At 44.0% G+C, this 8080-nt stretch overlaps 1 long non-coding RNA gene across 1 annotated transcript; it reads left to right on the top strand.

The window, feature by feature from the left end:
• The first annotated feature begins 34 nt into the window (after window positions 1–34).
• Window positions 35–6781, top strand: LOC109547359 (uncharacterized). Its single transcript, XR_002173111.3, has 2 exons — window positions 35–5582; window positions 5701–6781. It is a non-coding gene; the product is annotated as an uncharacterized lncRNA (long non-coding RNA).
• Window positions 6782–8080: the final 1299 nt, after the last annotated feature.

The raw sequence follows: 8080 nt of genomic DNA, 5'->3' as shown, positions 1-8080 counted from the left end.
GGCGCACCTGGGCGGGCCCGCTCTTCCCTGGGCGCCGGGCAGGGCTGCGTGGGGTGACAGAGGGCGCTCAACGCGCGTCCGGGAGGGGCGGTGCCACCTGGCTCCCACACTCTGTGGGGCGTCCCGGGAAGTTTGACTTTCCGAGCCCCGCGGTCCGCAAATGTTCGGGGTCGCCACGAAGTCACCCTCCGCCTCCGCGGCAAGCGCGGGTTGTGCCCTCCCGGTGGGCATCCCTACACCTTCCAGGTGGCTCAGGGACTTATGCCAGAAGGAGACAGAGTTTTCAGAGTCGGCACAGCTTTCCAACCTCTCCACTTCGCCCCCTGCAACTGCGTTAGCCTCTGGCCATTTCCAGATCTCTTGCTATATTTGTCCTTCTCCTCCGTGGGGCCCGTGCCCCTGCGTTGCTCTTTTCCCTATTCCACTCCCCCGACGAAAGGACCTGGCCCTGTGAGCTCTTGAGGAGGGACTGGAGATGCAGTTGAGGGCCTTGATCCTGCCTTCCATCCAGCCGGCTCTTGGGCAGTTCAGCAAAATGAGAGTAATCCCTGCCCTGCCACCCTGCAAAGACATGGAAGTCAAGGATTAGAAAGCTCTTTGTAAACTCTTATGTGATATAAATGTAAGGGATGATGATAATAATGATGACAATAGTGATGATGACAGTTGCAGCTAGCCACACTCCCCTTCTTCTAATCCCAAATCCCCATAGAGCCATTCAGCTTTTCTTCTGCCCTTCTCACCTTCAATGGCTTCCTTACACTCCCACATTTCAAGCTTCCTTTGTCAGAAATGAAAATTTGCATTTGATAAGCCCCTCTTGCTCCTGGGGGATCCGCCCTGGCTCTCCTCTGCCTCCCAGGACCTGTAGGGTGGAAAGGATAGAGGAAGTGCAGAGTCCTGTCTGAAATTTCTCCATTCACAGAGGTTTTAGCCTCTGTTTCAGATGTGGGTGGCAGAGGGAAGAAGACACTGTGGCAGAAATATGTCTAGGATCTATAGAAATGATCCCCGGACCTACACCCCCTTCCTCTCCCCTGCATGGCCTCCAGGTGACTCTTGTGTCACAGACTATGGGTGAGCAACAGTGAGGAATCTAGCCCTGGTATTAAACTGTCTAGTCTTAGCCCAGAGGTTCTAAAAGTTGCCTCTACTCTGGGCCTATGCAATTTTGTACTTAATTACACAGTCTGTTTCTGTTCCCTATTCTCTGTGAATTTCCACACACGAGGACACATCTCTTTCTCAAGTACCTTCTCTTGGCTCTGCATTCATGTCTTCTGCATCTCCGTGTAAGTATAGTAGTTGTTCATGATAAACTTGTCCCACTGGTTGAACATAATTGTGCCTTAATTTTCCCAACCTATTTTATGGCGGCCTTAACCAATCTACTTCCTTCCTGTAAAAACAGATGAAGAAATATGTGTATAGGTACAGCAAAAAGATATGTACAAGACTGTTCATGTTGAATCTTATCTGAAATAGCCTCAAACTGTAATAACCTCAAATGTCCATAAACAATGACATGGAAGAGTTGCAGCATATTCTTACAATGGAGTACTATACAGCAGTAGGAATGAATACACCATGACCGCATGCAATAGCATGGCTACACCATACAAATATAATGTTGAGCAAGACAGTCAGACACAAAAGACGACATAATGTAAGTTTCCATTTATGTAAAGTTAAAAACAAGCAAAACTAATATATGGAATGAGAAGTCAGGATGATGCTACGTTAGGGAGGAGGGAGGAAGTAGTGATTGGGAGAACACCATAGGGCTTCTGGGGTGCTAATAGTGTCCTATTTCTTTTTTTTTTTTTTCTTTAATTAACATCAAGCCATTTACTTTCATTTATCTGTCACTTTTTTTTAAAGGATTTCATGATGATGTATGTTTCCTAAAGTTTAGGTGTGAATCAAAATGAGCCTTTGTGTTTAAAAATATATACAATACATCTTTTAGATGGCTTATTGTCCACCTTTGATTATGAACTATTACAATGAAAATGAAAAATTGGGCAACGTTGGTACAAGCTGTGGCTTTCGCATGCCTTACCTTGCTTCTTTTTATCCCTGTCTTCTCTTCATTTATTTGATGTTTTCTGCCTCACCACGACCATTTCAGTTGGTGATACTGTGATAGTGAAGTTATTTGCCAGTTGGAAATATAAACCTTGCTCCCGTCACGATTTGTTTCACTGCCGAAGGGCTTAATAATTTTTCTCCACCCAACTTTTTCTGTCTGTGGCAACCAAGGTAGTGTTATGAGAAATTCTCTCGTGAATAAAGCTTAACTTCTGAATCTGGGGGCAGGGAGTAGAGTCCTGTTCAGTCAAGTTACTGATTTCTCTAGTTTATCTTTTTTGGTAACTAGAGCCCTCAGAACAAAATGGTAGCCAACAGACATTTCCCAGAGAAGAGGAAGTCAAAAAGGAGTTCTCCACGATGTAGTAAGGACTCTTAGGAATTCATAGGACTTTTATAATCAGTATTGTCTCTCCTCTCTCACCATGACCCTTTTATATAAGGACAATATTGGGCCATCAATGTCCTATTTCTTAACCTGGTGGCAGATACATAGGTGTGGTCATTCTTTGCACTGTATGCTTACATGTACTTCTTTCTATGTATGTGAAACTAAATAGCTTTTTTTTAAAAAAAGTATCCATTAGGACATTAGGATGACATAAATGGAGGCATAAGCTAGTTGAGAATGAATTGAGAAATTATTGGGATGTAAGTAAGCAAGTATAAATCTACATTTTTGAGAAGTGTGGATAACAATAGGAAAAATTGGTCCATAGTTAGAGGGAGATTTGGTTTTAAAGTGGTGGGTTAAGATGGGAAAGATGAGAGCATATTTATGGGCGTAGGGGCAGGAACCAGCGGGGAGGAGATGAAGAGTACAAGAGAGTGGCAGGTTGAACAAGATCTGAGAGCGGGGAGAAGGTAGAAGTTGGAGGCTTTGGCAGAAGACTGGCTTTAAATGGGAAAAGGAGCTTTATTTGTGGGAAATGGGTATAGATGTTGATTAATTTGTAGATGAAGAAGTGGGAAGTTAAAAGGATAAAATAAGAGGCCTCAGTTTCTACTAGAAGAAAAGTTTTTTCCTCCTTTTCTTCTTGTAGCTGTGTTACTGAGTCCAAGCTCGCTCTGCTCGCCACACGACAGGCCAATAAATCAGAGACGAGGTGTTGAGGCAGGGAATACGACTTTATTCGGAAAGCCGGCAGACCAAGAAGGTGGCAGACTAATGTCTCAAAGTAACTGTCTTATCTGGCTTTGGATTCCAGTTTCTTTCATAGCACAGAGATGGGGAGGAGATAAGGAAGTAAGTAAAAAGGCCATAAGATTTGCAAATGTCCCCCCGGAATGGCCAACCTCGGGAAGGGGATGTGTTCATTTCTTCTTTCTTGCAGCCATCCACAGGTGGACAGGGTCAGGATGTTTCCCTGAACAAAGGCACTCTGGTTTAACATTCAGGCAGAGGGGCAGGGTTCCCCAAGGCAGGCCATTATGTATAGACAGTATCCTTTTAGTGAACAAAAGCAACGGGAAGCAAAGGTTAAAGTAAAAGAAACAGATCCAACATGTAGTCAGATTTGGCGCTTCCTCCCTCTCTATCCCTCTGCCTGTTCTCCCAGAGTCTGACTGTGGAGTGGGAGAAAATGAGCCAGCCTTCTTTTCTTGAAGGTCTTGAAAGGAAGCCCACAGGTAAGTTTTATTCAGGGAGGCAGCATGGCACAACAGAATGACCTTGGGTGCATGGACTTAGCCCCAGGATGATGCTTACTTGCCCAGCAGCCTTGGGTTAGGCATTTCCTATACCTTACTCTCCTAAAATAAATAAATCACTTTCAGGGTGCTTGTGAAAACTAGAAAGAATAGATTTGTAATCCAAATGTCCAAACTTCACATATCTCTTTAATGCCCAAAACACTGTAGTCTCAAATCATCTCTTTTAATTGCAGAAGTACTGTCTATTACCAGGCTTCTCTTTCCCGGGATTTCTGGGCAACCTTTAAGAAGTGTTTACACATTCCACAAACCAATTCTGGTAGTTGCTTGTCATCAGAGTCCATAGTAGGGATCCAAGCTATTACTTCCTCCTTCCTCAGTTATGCGTTTGTCTCCCCTGTGCCATTTTGCCCAATTTGGACATTGGCCCTATCTCCACCTCAGGACGGTGATAGCTGAGGTCAGGAAATAAGATTTGTCAGGATTTTGCTGACGGCTTTGATAAGAAAGGATATTACAAAACAGAGAACTTAAAAACGAAGTATCGCTGCTCTTGGGGTCCACAGAGGGGTCCTGTCCTGGCATTTCTCTGCCTGCCCTTAGGGCTGCCCCCATGTTGCAGGGACCAGCAGACTTGACCTCAGTGGAAATGCCCTTGAGTCTAGGCTTGTCTCTGCATTCACATATTCCAGAATGATCTACGGTGTCAAGGTTTATTACATTTGCGGGGAGCCCTGCCCCTGAACGCGATCCTGTCCTTTGGCACAAAGCATCAGAACAACAACAACAAACTCCACAAAACACCTCCAAAGAATGGGTCCTTCAGTACAGAATAACACTGTCCATAGTCCTGTACAGTTCTTCTTCACAGCTTGAGGTGCACAGAAGCTCAACTATCTGTCCTTCAAGCCACCTTGGAGTCTTGGTTTCTAATCTCCTGTGAGCAACAACTTGAACAGGAACCCACGCCTCTGCTAGGAATAATCAACAATAGCCAGGATTAGCAAAGGACCTCTGAGTACTAGGAACAAAGACTACCTTTTTTTTTTTTTTAATATTTATTTGGCTGTGCCGGGTCTTAGTTGTGGCATGTGCCTCCTTTAGTTGCAGCTTGCATGCGGGATCTAGTTCCCTGACCAGGGATTGAACCAGGCCCCCTGCCTTGGGACCGCACAGTCTTAACCACTGGACCACCAGGGAAGTCCCACAAAGACTACCTTTTACATTCCCACAAAGAGATCCTGGAGCCAAAGTTCTCAAACCTCTCTCCTGGACAAGGATCTCTGCTCTATATTTGGATAGTTTTGACCAAACCTTGACGCCCCTCCTCCCCATTTAAATTAGATCCTCCTGTTGCAACCTCAGATCACACTCTTTCCTTTGTTTTCTTAAAAACACTTAATGATTTATAGTTAAACATGGATTTCTGAAATTAGTTGTTCAGCTATTCTCTGCCTTTCTAGAGTCACCCCAGGGGGCATGGATCGTGTCTCTTTGGCTCATCCCTGTGTCCCCAGTGCCTAGCACAGTGCTGGGCACACATTAGATAATCAGTAAACACTTCTCCATTGAATAAATAAGTGAATGACTAGGGGGGTAGTCTACCCTTAGCGTCCACCTCTAAGGAGACAGAAAATTACTTGAAACATTTTTGGTCTTCCAAGTTCTATCAGGACTAACACTTAGATTGCTTAACGCTCATTCTGACTCTTTCTTTGCTGGATGAGTCTTTGATCAGACGTGTATCAGATCAGTGGGATCTGATCATGGCGGTCCCAGTCTCCTTTCTTGAGAATGATTTGTAGTGGGCAGGTGACTCAGCTCTGGCCCAGTAAAAGGTAAGGAGGTGTCTGTCCTAGTCAAGGGGAAATCTGCTGGGGACTTCTGGTATAGGTTTCTCTAGAAGGGATGGTATTTTCTGCCTCTCGACATCACTGAGTTTGGATATGATGACAGGAACTGCCGAGACGGAGCCAGCACATGCAGCAGAACAGGGCAGACCAGCTCTCAGAGTAAGGGGACCAGAGCCAGCTACAGCCGGGCTGGCAGGAGCCTGGAGCTGCCTCAGCTCTGCATTCTTGTTACCCAAGGTATCAACTCTTCCTACGGATTAAGGTGGTGAGCTTTCTAAGTACATTTTACATGGCGTCCGACCCAATACACACACAGGTAATATACAAAAAACACAAGCTTCACAAAACAATTCCACTCCTACTATATGCAATGTATTTCTGCTTTTTTTTCTTCCATTCTATTATTGCATTAAAAAATATGCTTTTTGAAGGCACCCTAAAATGATTTCATCACCCCAAATGTGTGTAACCTGCAGTTCAAAACACTTTGGAGTTTTCTGGTGCTTTTAACTCCAGACTCTGGGGCCAGACTACCTGGGTTGGTATCCCAACTCTGCCAATTACTAGCTTTGTTACATTGGACAAGTTTCTTAACCTCTCTGTGATTCGATTTTCTCATATTTGATGGGGATAAGACTGACCTACCTCATAGGGTTGCTTTAAGGATGCATAAATGAGTTAATACCCCCAAAGCACATGGTAAGGGAAGGCATTGGGAGGTCTGAAGAGAAGACTGACATGATCTCACAAAGATGAATAAGCTACAGTCCCTGTCCTCATGGAGTTTACATTCTTGTGGGAAAGATATAACGTAGAGGTGCTGAGATTAAGAGAAATACAGAACAGTCCAGAAACATGAAGGAGAAGCATGCATTCTAGCTGTGGAATCGAATCTAATCTCCAGGACGTAGGACTGGGAGATAAAATGAGTTGTGAAAATTCTACTTACTTAAAAAAAAATAGGGCTTCCCTGGTGGCGCAGTGGTTGAGAGTCCGCCTGCCAATGCAGGGGACCTGGGTTCGTGCCCCGGTCAGGGAAGATCCCACGTGCCATGGAGTGGCTGGGCCCGTGAGCCAGGGCCACTGAGCCTGCGCGTCTGGAGCCTGTGCTCTGCAACGGGAGAGGCCACAACAGTGAGAGGCCCACGTACCTCAAAAAAAAAAAAAAAAAAAGACTAATTTTTAGAGCAATTTTAGGTTTATAGAAAAATTGAATGGAAAGTATGGACAATTCCTACATATATCCTTCACTTCCACCCTCACACACAGTTTTCCCTATTATCAATATGTAGTACATTCGTTACAGTCGATGAGCCAATATCGATACACTATTATTAACTAAATTCCATAGTTTATATTAGGGTTCACTCTAGGTCTTGTAAATTCTGTGGATTTTGACAAAGGTATAATGACAAGTCTCCACTGTTACAGTATCATATGGAGTAGTTTCACTGCCCTAAAATCCCCTGTGTTCCCACCTATTCATGCCTCCTTCCTTCCCTGGAATCCCTGGCAACCACTGGTCCTTTTACTGTCTCCATAGTTTTGCCTTTTTCCAAAATGTTATAGAATTGGAATCGTACAGCAAGTAGCATTTTCAGATTGGCTTCTTTCACTTAACAATATCTACTTACATTTTAAAAACCTCTCTGAATACAGAATACATTCAGAAGAAAAAGAACGAAGAGTAAGAATTTGAAAGTATCTTTCATCACTATTCAGGGTTCTGAGCAACCAATAGGCATAACCAATGTCCTCGACAAGCATCTGCTTAATAAATATTTGTTGAATAACTATGAATAAGTTCCCAGTGCTATGACTGCAACAGTAGTACATGGTTAGTACATATCTGTTGAGGGGAACTACAGTCCTAACACCTGTGATTTTAACTTAGGAGCTTCCCGGTTCTCCTTGGCCATTCACTTAATAGGAACAGACAGTTCTCATGGTTTGAGCTCTTTATATGTTCCAGGAACGATGCTAAGCATTTTACAAATATTATTTCAAATCAGCATTACTAATAATCCTTTGAGCTAGGTGTTACTATCTCTGCTTTATAGATGAAGAAACAGGTTCAGAGATGCAAGGTCACACAGCAAGGTAAAATGAACCTTTCATTCACACTCAGATGAGAACGTTATCTCCAGGTTCTTAAGCCACTGCCAATGAGTCCACCAGCAGTTGCTGTGGAGTCTTCTATGGAGCTGACAAGTGGTCTGGCCCTCAAAGCCTTCCCTGATGTCCTCAGACAGATATCCTGTGTGAATACAGTCAGGTCAGTCTGCTCAGTGCTCCTAAACTGCCCTACCTTCCACACTGAGGAATTCCCCAAAGTCTATGTGGGTTTCATTGTTGTTGTTGTTGCTTTTTCTTTTTTGGGACAGAGGCTCATCATTATCGGTGTCACAGCTACTAAAAGTCCTCAGAGATGCGAATGATCCCCTAGAGATAAGGCAGACAGTTCTAGTGAAATGCTAGGAAAA

The sequence above is a fragment of the Tursiops truncatus genome, chromosome 1, assembly GCF_011762595.2.
Source record: "Tursiops truncatus isolate mTurTru1 chromosome 1, mTurTru1.mat.Y, whole genome shotgun sequence".
In the NCBI taxonomy this organism is placed as follows: Eukaryota; Metazoa; Chordata; class Mammalia; order Artiodactyla; family Delphinidae; genus Tursiops; species Tursiops truncatus.
Note: the sequence above shows the minus strand (reverse complement) of the source record. Positions and strands in the feature narration are given on the sequence as shown.